Consider the following 15,006-nt stretch of genomic DNA (forward strand, 5'->3'; position numbering starts at 1 on the left):
AGGTTACAAGTTAAAGGGAGAATTCCCACCGCAGTGTGGGAAGTTATGCATCACAACCCAAGAAGCATAACAGAGGATGAATAGCTAGGATATGGCATCACCAGGGACAGGAGGATGGGAGGATGGTTTGGAAGTGAGGAAGGCGGAGGGTCAATGAGGGAATGAAGCAGAGGCTGAAGTAGGGCAAGCAGGATGAGCCTAAAGGCTATGAACACCCAGAGAGGTTAACTTGCCCTTTGTACAGTGCTGACTGCATAGTATGGGGGGAAATCTGATGACGTTATAGAACTGATAAGTTTATAATGCGTGTCACTTTTTTAAAAAAATTTAAAATGTGGATATAGGAGGTATCAAATATATTGCCTCTATTTAATTACAATGCATATAAATGATTGGAAAACCATTAGCTATTTCATAGGCTGCCCATATGGAGACTCGACTAAGAAAATATACAAATTAACTGTTACATTAACTGACATGCCTACTCACCATGGTACTTGAAAAGGATGAAAGAAACGTTTTATCATAAAAGGGAGAAAAGTTTCACATGAATATTTACTGTATATGTGGCTCTGCTCTGCTCTTAACTGTATTGTGAGTTGTCGGTTTGGGCTGACAAGTAAAGGAATGAGAATCAGTGTGGGTTCTTGTACTTGCTGCCATGAGAAGAATTTATGAGGCAAGTTGGATTGAGAATGAAGAGGACAGCCCTTTTCCCAAAGGGTTCCCGAAGGTAATTAAACTCTAAAGCATCCATTGCGTGGAGTGGATGAACAGTTCTCCTTCGCATCCAGCGTGCTAATAGGTATTCGGAAAACTGGAAGAACTGAGAAGATAGCCACGTCTGTTTTCTGAGTTCTATAGTCGCAACAATGAACCAGAGGAAAGAGAGACTAGGTCTTTGGAAGTTCAGAATTTCTATAGGTTTTATAACTTCATATTTGTTTCATTTTGATGGACTCAGAATGAGAAACCAGGAGAGCACTTTGATATCAAGGAGTCTGAAGTTCTGGGTAGAAACTTACTTGCAGAATCTAAGCTGTCTGAAAGACAGCCTTTTTATCTAGGTCAGAGACTTATTTTACAGGAGTCCTTGATTAGTTCCAAGTAGACACTGCAATACGATTCTAAAAAAGAACCTCCACAGAGGGAATCTATGGCATAGAAGGAAATGGTGCAATTTAGGCGATCTGTGATTTGAATGGAGAAAAAAAACGACAGAACAGAGGCCACTAAAGGGAGTGTGGGGAACCGCCAGAGAAGTAGCAGTTGGTAGAAAAAGGAAATAAGATCATTCCCTGTTCATGAACTGGCAATTGTCCTGCACATCTCCTGGGTTTACAGAGATGGCAGATGACACAGACATTCAGAAACCCCCATCTACTCCTGCAAGAGAGCAGAGCGCTCCAGCTAAGGACAGAGGGTTAAAATCAAGCTGGGTTGGACTACTAGATGCGTGTCCTTTCTAAACCTTTCTAAGCTTTTGCTCATCTCTAAATGAAAGATAAAAATGATAGATCCTTCACAGGGTCACTACAAGGAATAAATGAGACAATTTTACATTAGCACTCTATTAGCTATTACAACATGAGGGTTTAATCACACATTGCTTAGATTCAAATTCAGCAAACATTTATAAGCAATTACAATGGGCTGGGCCCTCTGCATGGTGCTTTCACACCTATTAGTTTATTTAATCTCCTTAACAGCAAATCGTTTAATGTGTATTAAAGTTGTAGATGTTCAATATTGAAACAGAACAGTGAAACCCTGCAGGTACTTAAGGACACTTTAACATTTTGTCACCATTTTCCATTTCCTGGTAGCAATTTGTTAGAATAGAACAGTTTGTTTAGACATCCATATAGAGTCCCTTTTTCCCTTTACTTAGGCTAGCCTTGATGGTTCCCTGGAGCTTAGATTTCCAGATTTATGTATAAATCTATGGATCTTATATTTTGTAGGTGACTTAGGTTTTTTCCAAGAGTAATTTTAAAAATATAGCTATTGCTAGCTGCCCACCTTAAAAATTCAATGATATACTTTCATCATTTAATCAATATTGCCAGACCCGCAAGATGTAAGCCCTGTGATGTGTGTGATGACAAGGACCTGAGACAAAGGGTGCCCGCAGCTTTGCCCACTGAGAGAAGGCAATTGTCCTCCGTCATCCACCATTATGTTGGGTTGTGCATCTTTTTATACTTTGAAAACATCTGTCACAATTCTGTTAACTCTGTTTTTCATTAAACTTCTTGTACATTTCTTAGTCCATTTGTGCTACTATAACAGAATCTTCCAGAACAGATAACATCTCAATAGGAGTTTATTTTCTCACAGTTCTGGAGGCCAGGAAGTCCAAGGTGCTAGTGGGTTCAGTCATCTGGTGTGGGCTGATCTCAGCTTCCAAGTTGCTTGTTGCTGTAACCTCCAGTGGGGAGGGACACTGTGCCCTCTCATGGTGAAAGGGACATCAGAGACAACATAAAGGCCAAATGGTATGTGAAGCATCCTTTTATGAGGGTCTTAATCCCACTCACAAGGGAGAAGCCCTCATGACCTAATTATGTCTAAAAAAATCCACTGCTTAATACTATCACATTCACCATTAAGTTTTAACACATGAATTCTAGAGGAGACATATTTAAACCATTTGGCTCCCCGAGTTCTGCTCAATTATAATGAGGGAGAAAGAAACATTTTATAATTTGATAAACTCTTTGTGGTAGCCACAGAAAGTATGGAGCTGAATTCCATATCTCATGGTAAGACATGCAAAAAAAAATCATCAAGAATGTTAAGAAATCAGTGAAATCTTGGGTTTGTCAACAATTGGAGTTAGGAACAAACTATGAATCAACATGCATTAATGATTTAAAAATAAGCCCCACTCCATTTCTCATCTTTTAATGAGCAACCACCTAAGAATAATTTTCATCTCATAAACATTCCTACCATATTTTTTGAAATAATGGTTGGAGCCTTAACTGAGAACTAAAACCAACCTACATAGTTTGATAGTAGAATACTCCAATTTGCCTACCATCTTCGTTTGTCTTTTACTATCTAGAGAGGCCCATTTTTATTTCCATGACTCTGATGTTGCAAAAATAAAAGCAGTGGCTTAGGAGGTAGAGAGATCCAGACCAGTGTACTAATCCAGGGAGAAAACAAGGAAACCCTCTCATCTCATTCTTTCAATATGGCAATTTTTGTGACAATCTACCTCTCCTCCTTCTTTTCCCTTCAACACACAACAAGTACATCTGCAAAATATTTATGAGTCTTAAAAGCCTCATTTGCTTTGCAAACCATTTGGTATTTGCCTAGAGGCAGAATCATTAATGATAAAAACAATCATTCATGGAAATGGAAAGTCCTACACTAATAATTTAGGTAACCTCCATTTAAAACATCGCTGGTAATAATTTACAGAGGGCTGCATCGAAAGGTCACACTTAGCTGCTCATAGAGTGATCTCTATCACAAAACCAAAATAACTGTAAGCATTTGTTTATTATTTCACATGCCAAAAAAGTGGGTTTTTTACAGTCTCTGAAATTACATCTCTGAAAAACTATCAGTGTTTTTGACAATGAACAAGATTTTTAAAATGAAGAGTAACAGTGGAACACATTCATAACAATTATAAAACACTGGGTGCTATGAGAGTTGACAGGAGATGAGTCTGTTTGGATAGAAGCAACATGGAAAAAAAAAAACCCCAATTTTTAGAGCAACATTTTTGTTTTGTGCCAACCATTTAGGAGTGAAGAACAAGCTTTTTAGAATACATGAAAACATGCTCCTTGCTAAAAGCTAGCTTCTCTCTTCATTATTCTCCTCAAGTGCCAGGAGGTGTCACTGTCTATGAGATGCTTCCTAACTGCAAAAGGGATCTTCTTGCCATTAAAGGGACATCAACCAAACCACCATGGAACCTGGTATGCATTTTTTTTCCTCTTACATGTTATTTATGAAATAAGTCAGAAGCAGCCTCAACCCAAAATAGTCATTACATAATGACATCATGATAGTCATGACATCAGAAGTGTCAGATGATGCTGAAAAACCATAGTAAAGATTGAGAAACTGAAGTGCCAGGTTTTCTCTGTGAAGCCCTCAGGCTAATGAACGCTCCACTCCTGGGAGCTTTCATTAGCCTGAGGATGGCATGAGCCAAGGCAAAACTGCACAGCAGGTAAAGATGGGCAGCAAGACCCTTAGTCCACATCATTTTTTCCACTTGGTCAATTCCCTCCCCCACACCTAGGGCCACCTTCTATAAAATTGAATACTTGGAATTCAGATGATAAAGATATTAATAAATAAGCTCCTATTAATGAGTTATTTGTGTCTAAGAAGTTCTAACAGAATTTCTAACAGAAGGATCCTAGGGCAACATTCATTCGTCCATGCATTCAAACAAAATTTGCTTTCCTACCATATAACAAGAACTAGCCGAGGAACTGAGGAGATGATGGTAAACATGCCAAGAGTAATAATGATAATAATGCTAATGGCAATATATAATTATTTTATTCAAATTCCATGTAGTGATTTGTACTTAATGCACTATTCTAGGAACTTTACATAGATTATGGTCCTGTCATAAGCTTATGAGACAGTGATATAGCCATGCCCATTTTACAGAGGAATAAAGTTTAACAAACTTGCTCAAGGTCACATAGCTAGCATGACCAGAGCCAGAATTTGAATCCAGGAAGCTGATGGTTCAAATCCTGCTTTTTTAAAGACTTTTTTTTTTGTGCAAATTAAGGTATATAATATGACATTGTAAGATACAAGTATATAGCAAAATTGTTACTATCATGGAACAAATAAAGCACCACTTAGTACTGCATTTATCTGTCCCTGCTGTTATGGAGATTATGTGGTAATAGGTGAAACTAACAAGTGCGTATACAAATAGATCATCTCGACATGTTGTGGTTTGGATTTGGAATGTCCCCAAGTCTCCTGTGTTGAAGGCTTAATCTTCAGTATAGCAGGTGGGACTCTGGGAAGTGAATAGATCATGAAGGTCCAGTTCAAAATGGGCTTTTTGGAAGTGAATGTATCAGGACTGTCCTGACTCCATCAATGGATTAATCCACTGATGGATTCATAGTTGAATGGACTATTAAAGGCACTAGACATTGAGGAGGTAAGACACAGTTGCAGGGAATAGGCTCTTGGGGACTGTACCTTGTTTCCCTTCCTCCCTCTGCTTCCTGGCTGACATGAGATGAGCAGGGTTCCTCTGCCACCACACTATTTCTGCCTTGGAGTCAGTTAACCATGAACTGAAATCTGTGAAACTGTGAACACAAATCAAACTTTCCTCCTTTAAGTCAATTTTCTCAGTTATTTTGTCACAGTAAAGAAAAGCTAACACAATACATATGACATATTAACATACATAATTAATAGGATACATAAGAAAATAAAGCTACTAGATAAGATATCTAGTTTAGAGATGGTGATCAGGGAAGGTCTCCATGAGAAAGTATCATGTAAGCAGAAAACTATATGAAATGAGGTTCGTCTGGTGGTTTTCAAACTGCTCTGTGGAAAGCCACGTAGGGCCTCAGCATCCTGTGGCTAGTGACAGGGAGACTGCATAGATGGTATAACATGTTATAGGGTCCCACCCCCTGTCCAACCTGGTTTGAATTTGGGGCTTCCAAGTAAAACTCACCTAAAACTTCAATAACTAATAAAGTTGTAGAAAACCATTGATTATGTCCAATGGATAAACAAACAATGAAATGGAGAGGAAGGACTTCTTCAAGGACTCTCTGTTGATCAGTAGGACAATGTGAAGAGAACCCAGATCCCCTAACTGCAAACCTTTCTGGAACACTAACTGGCAATTTTAATTCCCCTCCTGCCCAGGATTTTTAAATTGAGGCTCTACAGGACATAGATAGACAATTTCACTCAGCACACTCAGCCTCTCCCTTTATAAAGGTCATGACCAACCCTCAGGATTAGTAAGAGCAAACCTATGGAAGCACTTTGACCTTTCCTCTGAAACCTATTAATTTACTCCCATCTCTGCCTCCTATTCTAGTTATAATTTTTTGCTCTTAACCCATTAATATCTTTTGTTACTTTGCTACAATACATATTTCTGTTACACTATTTCCAATCCCTTGTGGAGATGTGTGTGCATGGTGGATGGTAGAGTCTGCAGTAAGATATTGGCATGAACCGATATTTCTGAGAGCTCCAAGAGTTTCCAAATGAATGCAATTCTAATGATGGACCTTCATATATCTTGACTGCAACAAGAAAGAATTTGAGGCATTCTATCTTTCCAATGGCCCTCCAATCAAACAATTAGACATTCTCACACTTACATGAAGTTTGGACCTGTTTCCTCTCCTAATCTCCTACAACACTGGCCAATATAACTAACAGAGATCTGACCGAAGTCCACACTAATTTTCAGCATGAATTTTATTTAAGAAAATCATGCAATCAATTCCTTCTAAATATAAGAAATAACACAAACTCTATCTGCCCACTTAAGTTCTATAGCAAACAAAACTCTTTGAATAACTATGTTTCTAGGAAGAAACAAACCTACCAAAGTAGTAATGTCGATTTATTTGGTTTGTGTCTGCTTTATATAAAAGTAAGCAGCTGGTTCACACAATTGCCCACAATAAATTATAACATGTAAACAGATAGATACATGTGGGGAATAGCAATTGGCCTCATAGTACAGATGAGTTTATAGATGACCCTTCCAATTTTTAATAATATCCATAATTTATGTGTGAGCAAAGAAATGCAAAGATGCCTAATGCACCCCTCTGACTTAGTACAAATCACTTTTATTTACTCAGGCAATACTTCATGGGCCAGTTAACTTCTTAATTAAAGACAGCAAGATGCTCATGTTCCATGCAAGTGGCATGGAAAATACTGTTTTGTGCACAATATGTTCAGCTGGGAATTGAAGCTGTTTTGCTTATTGAGGAGAAGCCACCACAGTCTTCACTGGGTTTCCAAACTAACCAGAGGCACAGCTCTGCTCTTCGCAATTAAATTGGAAGCTGTTTAGATGAAACTTTTGCATGTCTGCCATCTCACGTGATTTCTGCATGCTTTTTGCCTCGTGCACAGTATGCATAATGCAAATGTTCATTTTCTTGTCCCTGTCTGCTTTTTTTCCTAGATCATGCTCTAGTGGGTAGAGGGATTCAAGGAGGTGTGTGCTAGGAAGCTCAGGGTGAAGAACAGCTTCAGTCTCCTGAAGGTCCCAAACTGCCACCACCTGCTGAAGCATGCTCACGATTCCAAAACCAAAAGAATAAAGGTAAAAGCACCACACTTCTTGATTTCCTATTATGTTACAAAGTTATGGTTTTGAAAATAGTAAGGCTCCAGCATAAAAAAGACACATAGCCCAATGAAGCAGGACAGAAAGTCTGGAAATAAACCCACTCATAGAGGGTCAAGTAGGCAACATCATCTCATATCTGTTACAATGGCTATCATCAAGAAGAAGAAGGATAACAAGTATTTAAAGGATGCAGAGGAAAGGGAGCCCTCAAACACTGTTGATACGAATGTGAATCGGTATAGACATTATGGAAAATTGCAGAGAACTACTGTATGATCCAGTGGTTCCCCTTCTGGGTGTATATCCAATTCAAATAAAATCATTACCTCTATCAGATGTCTGCACTTCAAGTGTTTGTTACAGTAATATTCATAATTGCCAAGACATAGGATCAACTCAGGTATTCATTAATAGAGGAATGGGTAAAGAGACAGACGTGCAATGAAAGACTACTTGGGTTTTAAAAGAAGGCAGTCTGTCATGATTGAAAACATGGATGAATGAAATGCAAAGATGCCTAATGCATCCCTACAATACTTAAAGTGAACCAGTCCAGGCACAGAAAGAGAAATACTGAATTCACTCTATTGTAGAATCTTAAGAACTTTGAGCTTAGAAATACTGTTTAGAAGGGCAGGGTGCTTAAACTAAATGAGAATTACAAATTACACCAGATGAAGTCAGCCATCCTAACAGATGTGAGATAAGGAGAAAAGGTGAAAAGGTACAGACTTCTAGTTATAATACAGTCAGGTTCTAGAGTACTGAGCAACATGGAGACTAAAGTCAATAAAGTAGTTTAGTTATAATATGACCATGTCTAGAGTACTAACATGCAGCATTGGAGACTACAGTTAACAAATTTCAAGCATACAATACATTATTAAGAGAATAGATTTTAGGTATTCTCAACACACACACACACACACACACACACACGATTACGTAAAGAGATAGATATGCTCATTAGATTGAATGGGGTAGTCATCTCAAAAGTGTGTATATCACAGTATTATTAAGATTGTACTCCTTAAATATATGCAACTTTTACTTGCAAATTTTATCTCAATAAAGCTGGTGGGGGTCACTCTTAGGAACCAAACTAATAGGAAAATCTGGAATATAAATAAATAAGAAGGAAGGGAAAATGAATAGGAGTGCATATAAATCCTAAAAGTCAGCCTGAGTTTTGAGTTCTGCAACACGGGTTACATACCTCCTACTTTCCTATAATCCAAAGTCTGCATCTACAAGGAACTTCAGAGGGGCGCAATGCAAATGCATTAAGCAGTGGGTGTGAGACACTAGGGACTAGTGGGGACTATGGAAAACAATGCCTCATCAAAAGCGGGCAGCTGCTATGCAGCTCCACCCCTGTCAAGCCACTCTTTCAGAACTTCTAATCTTTCATGAGAATTAGAAATTGTGGATTTTTAAAGAAGTAATGCCTTCAGATTTTCAAATGTTAGACAAAATGAATTTTAAAAGAAAAATATGGTGTGAGGCAAACTGTTGGTTGGATACCAAAGACAGAACATCATGGCTTAGAGCATGTGGAGAGCAGAGTGGCTCTCCTCATGGCAGTGGAGAAGTAGAGAGGATGGGGGAAGGGGCCAAAGATATACCCTTCTAGAACATACTCTCAGGGACTTCCTTCCTTCAACAACAAGGCTCCATCTGCTTCAGTTTCCATCAACTCCCAATAACTCATTTAGCTGTGAAGCCCTCAATAGATTAATCCATCGATGAGGTCAGAGCCCCCATGATCCATTCACTTCCCCAAAGCCCCACCTCTGAACATTGCTGAATTGAGAACCAAGCTTTCAACACAGGGGCCTTTGGGAGACACTTATCCAAACCATAATAGTTCATCAAATATAATTTTTAAAATTCCTCCTCCAACTTCTGTTTCAACCCTCCTCTCTCCTGAACTTCTCAACAGAATATAGCAACAAGTTAGGATGCCTATATCAACCTTTAAGCATAGTTTGAGAATAGGGATAAAATCGTTGTGAAACTTTCTTATTGCTATAGGCCTGGAACATAGTAGAAGCTCATTAAGGGTTCCTTTCCTTTCCTTTGTCACTTCATATTAAGTTGTGCAAAAGTGTATCATCTGATTTCAGCATCATGAGAAGACACTTCTCTAAGGATGTTGGATTCATTTGTCCAAAATGACACTTTGTGCATAAAGCTCTATTTGTTTCTTATTCTTTGAATCTATGAGTAAATTCTGCCCCAAATTCACATTTGTATTTAGAAAATGAAAAGCTAGACATTCACATTGAAGTAGTGATTCAAGTACAGTTTCATGGATGTTAGCCCCTTAACTTCACAAAATGCAGGCCAAGGCATTCGAATGATATTTCTAAGACTGTTTATGGATGTCATCATAGGATATTTAATTTAGTGCATATCCTTCTCAAGCTATTTTCTGAGTAATTAGATACTTTACCACTTAGAAGTTGTGCATTTATGTGGCTGAAGCTGGAAGTTCCTGGGGCTTTCACTGAATTCCCAGATGAATTTTTTTTTTTTTAAATAAAGATGAACGTTTTCTCATTAATTTACCACCCTAAGTGATTGCTATCACACTAATCAATTTGTAGTGACTTGACCAGAATTGCAATCTTCAATAATGAAATCAGATACGGTATTGGACATTGTGAGGATTGCTTAACTAATCTCAATTCCTCCCAGATCAGTGAAACACAAAACTGAAATGAAGTCAAGTGTCGCTTCATTAGTTCTCCTCACTTAGAGTTGCTGGCTAATCTTGTTCAACTGGACACTCATCTTTTTTCAATGGGAAAAGCAGAGGGAGTTGCCCTGGAAAATAGGAGCAGCAGCTATGATCTGCAAAGAAGAAATGACACTGCAGATAATCCTACAGAGAAGAATTTTCCGGAGGTGGTCTACAAGCAATGGTCAAAACATCCAAATCAAACACATCTAAAAGCAGTAAGCATAAAAGGAAAGAGTGGAGAATGGGGAGCTGCCAGCAGCAGGTGGAAGGTTCCTGGAGCTGGTGGGAGGTTATGGTGGGTGTGGTGCATTCCACTGCCTCCAGCAACAGTCGCCCCTCCCACCTACCTTCCTCCACATCAGAGCCCCAACTGCCTTCAGCTGCAATAAGCCCTGGCTTGTGGGGGTCATCTAGACTGAAGCAAGGGACCTTCTCCTCTCACTCTTTCACTTTTCTATGCCAAAACCCTTGTTTTCACTTTTTGTAACATTTCAAAGAACTAAAATTTCTATCTTTGCTGTCATTCCTAATTAGTTGCTCTCTTTCCTTCTGTGCACTCTGAAGTCCTCCAAAATGGAAATGTTAAAGGTTTAAGTCCTGAACCACTTTTCAGGTCTCCCTGGCCAATTGAGAAACCAAATGCAGGCAATAAATACATAAATAAAAATTTTCAAGTTTATTAATTTTTTTTCCCCAAAAGAACTTGATAGATGTGAAAAATTTATCTCTGGAAGTATTTAGATACTCATCATGTATCATTCCATTTATCTGAAGTTCTAAAATGCAAAGCAATATATGGGACGAAAAATAGATCAATGGTGCTTGGGGGTGCTTGAGGGAGTAGGGAGGGTGGTTTAGGTTAGACAGAGGGATTTAAAAAAGGCAGGGAGACTCCCTTAGGGGTAATAGATGCATTCATTATCTGTATTGTAATAGTGTCAGCATGTATATTATATATTTAAAATGGTACAATTTAAATATATGTAGTTCATTGCATGCCAAGACATGTCAAAAAAGCTCTTAGAATTTAAAATATTATAAGAAAATTTACAACTCACGTGTTATTTGGAGGAGAAAATACAGAATAGTAAGGAAAATATAGTTTTTTTGTTTGTTTGTTTTATACTGGGAATTGAACTCAGAGGGACTTGACCACTAAGCCACATCCCCAGCCCCATTTTGTATTTGATTTAAAGACAGGGTCTCACTGAATTGCTTAGCACCTTGCTTTTGCTGAAGCTGCCTTTGAATTGAAATCTCCTACCTCAGCCTCCCAAGCTGCTGGGATTATAGGCATGTGTCACTTCACCTGTCAAAAAACAGTTTTGTAAGAAAATAAAAAATGTACTCATGGGAAATGCCTAAAAAATATGCTAAGTTGTTAACAGTGCTTGTGCCTTCCGAATAGAGTTTAGGGAAATTCAATTTACATACATCTACTGAGGATATATTATATGCCAGGCACAGCAACAGAGCTGGGAAATACACAAAATCAAGAGGATCTTCTTCCCTTCCAAATCTATATTATAAATAAGAATGTCAAATAATGGCAATAATGTGGGGGTGGGGTGAGCAATGTGCCATTTATATTTGGCTAGGTGAAGATGATTTTTCCAAACATCTGAGCCAAAATGAGGGTGACCAGAAGGAGCCCTCCAAGGAAAACATGGGGTGAAGAATTTTATAAGCCTCAGTAAGGACTTTGGATTTTATTACAATTGCAAGGGGAAGTCAATGGAGAATCTTTTTCAAAGGGGATGAGACTTGTTGAAGGCCATGCTGGCTACAGCTTGGATAAGGAAGCTCAGAGTAAGAGTGTAATGGTCAATTTGAATTGTCAACTTGATTGGATTAAGAGATACCAAGGATGTGTCAATGAGGGTCTGTCTAGGAATGACTGGCATGTGGGATAGCCAACTGAAACACAGACCCTACCTAAGAGTGGGCAGCACAGTCCAATAGGATGATGGCTTGGATGAAATTAAAGTTGGAAGAACAAGGAAATAGGAGCAGATGCAAGCTGATTCTTTTTGAACAGGTTCTTGATTGCTTCTTGGGACTCTCACTTCTTCACCCTTCCAAAGCATATTCTCCAGAAGCCTTCAGTCTCAGACTAGGGTAGCACCACTGATCCCTCTCATTCTGGGGCTTCAGCCTCTTGGACTGCACAGCTACTGGTTCTTCCAGCTCTCCAGCCTGCAGACGGCCATTGTGGACTATCCAGCTTCTGGTTGTGTAAGCCAACCTAATAAGTCCCCCTTTGTTGGCTCGTGATTTGTGCCCAGCCAGACTGCGGCACCCCTTTAATAATTACCCTTCCTGTTGATTCCGTTCCCTTAGAGAACCCTAATACAAAGAGGCATCAGACAGTGAGGAGCCTTCTATAGTAGTACCAGTGAGAACAGTGGCTGGACGAAGGGGGGCAGGCAATGGAGGAGGGGGGGTTGGACTAACACCCTAGGTTTAGGTAGAGCTCATGGGTCTTTCTGATGTTTTATTGTGTAATGGACGACTGTCGTTTTCCTTGTTCAGTTAGAAGATATTTATTTTGTTATCAGAAACAGGTCTAAAAGACTTTATTATTTATTTTTTGAAATGAAAAAAAAATATTAACAATGTAAAAAAGTGAACTCTAACTTTTTGCATTTTCTTTAAATAGTGACTTGAATTGAACTCACTGATTTTTCAACATTAAAGCAAGTTTTTGAAATCATTTTTAAAGCTTCCAAACTAGTGGATCACTGAGTTGGGATCAGCTAACTGAGTTCACAGATGGCACCGGCTGACATATTTGCTAAATTCAATTCATGCAGAGTCCATAGCACCAGGCACTGTTTCAAGTTTTCCAAAATACATATCTTAATTCCTTTATGACCCTAATTCTATACCAAGAAATACTTAATTTACTCATAATCTTAAAATTTACTCTCTGCACCATATTCAGCTGAAGCAGAACACACATATACTTATAGGAATATCATTAATATAGATTAGAGTCAGTAGCACCTCATACATAGCCTACAGCCTATTTTTGTATGGTCCCTGAGCTAGAGTGGTTTTCACATTTAGTTGTAAAAACAGAGGTGGGGGGAAACCTGTGATATTTACTCTCTGGCCCTTTATAGAAAAAGTTTGCCATCAAAGTTTGCAATCATAAGGACATTGCCCCAAATTAATATGTTAAATATACTTAATACAGATAAGATTACTAAACTAAAGAACAACTAGTAATTCAAATAGATGACTTCCTTAACCAACTTGCCAGATTGGCAGAACCAGATATCGCTAAATGATGACGCATATAACAGGTACTTTTAAAATGCCTGAAATTTCTCTCTTCAGTCCAAAGCAGAATATCACCTGCCCGTTTTCCTTACAGTGTCACCATGTTATTCTTCTAGAGTAAAGATGCCTCCATAGCAGTGAATATACTGACTATACCCTTAGTATCTAAGTGCCCAAGTATTAGTATTAGTGCCTTAGTATCTAAGTGCCACAATGGGTTCTGGCTAAATTTTATAAATCGTCATTGTGTAGCTGAATTTTTGCTGTTTTAGTGATTTTTAAAAAATATTCTGGCTCCTTCTCTTTTCCAAGGCAGGAAGTGAACTTATTGGCAATTCAGTAGTTACACTCAATTTAATACAATTCAGGACTTTAGATGGCATTCAGATAAAATTAACCACTGCACCAAGCTGCTGAATTTCATTAATTATGCTAATCAATGCACACAATGCAAATAACGCTTTGGGAAACTTTCATGTTACTCTGTGCTTGCAGGTGGATATAGATCTATCCTGGGCAGAGTGAATACATTAGCAACCTTTTAGAAAAGCAAATTCTACCAGCCCTGAAAAAGAAAAAAAAAAATAAACAAACAAACCTAAAAACACGCCTACAATCAATTTTGATAATATCTTTTATTAAAAGCAAGGTATGCAGGAATCACTTCCACCATGATAAAAAAAAGAAAAGATAAAACTAAATGAAAGTAAAGGTTTTTGTAGGAGACCATGGTTAACACAAAAGCTTTAGAACTGGATACCCAGAAATGAAATTTTGACCCTGATATTTCATAAATGTATAGCTTTGGACAATATTACTTCTCTAAGTTTTAATTACCTAATCTGTAAAATGGAACAAAAATAATCCCTACCCCAATGGACCAACCTAAGAGTCAGATACTGATATGATAATGCATGGAAAGTAGTAAGGTGCCCAGATGAGGGCACATGCTCCACAGAGAGTCAGTATAATTTCAGAGTATCCTTTGTCATAATGAATTGATTCTAACCAACACTGGTTTCATAATCCAAACAAAACCAAGAAATGAGAATCTAATTCTTTAGTTCTGTGTTTCCAAAGCTGGCTTTGGAAACTTGACAATTAAAAGCAATATCAAAACTTTTCTTTTTTTCCTGGTGCTGGAGACTGAACTGTAAGGTGCTCTACTGCTGAGCCATATCCCCAGTCTTTTGAGGTAGGGTCTCACTAATTTGCACAGACTGGTTTCAAACTTGCAATGCTCCTGCTTCAGCCATTGAGTAGCTGGGATTGTAAGTGTGGGGCAACCTAGGCTGACTAAAAATACTAACAATATTATCTTGCATTTGTATAGTATTTAAGGCTTTCCATATTTATTATGTTACCTGATGTGCAACCCAGTCTCTACGGTTGGTTAGCAGGGTTGTTAACCTCTGTCAGAAAAAGGAAAGAGGCTCAGAGAAGTCAATCCACTTGTACCCAGTACCACAGCTGTGATTATAACCCAAGTCTTCAGATTTGAATCCCAATCCATCTCATTACCTGCATGAACTCTCCCTCCCGACTCGTTTATCTTTGCTGACAGCAAAATACATTTTCCTAGGTTTAGATTGCAGAGGAACAATAATTTTTCCTTCTT

General features: G+C 38.3%; 1 protein-coding gene across 2 annotated transcripts in view; it reads right to left on the bottom strand.

The window, feature by feature from the left end:
* Sgcd (sarcoglycan delta) overlaps positions 1–15,006 on the bottom strand; it is a 386,812-nt gene that overhangs the window by 199,942 nt on the left and 171,864 nt on the right. The gene's annotated exons all lie outside the window — the stretch shown is intronic.

The sequence above is a fragment of the Marmota flaviventris genome, chromosome 5 (assembly GCF_047511675.1).
Source record: "Marmota flaviventris isolate mMarFla1 chromosome 5, mMarFla1.hap1, whole genome shotgun sequence".
In the NCBI taxonomy this organism is placed as follows: Eukaryota; Metazoa; Chordata; class Mammalia; order Rodentia; family Sciuridae; genus Marmota; species Marmota flaviventris.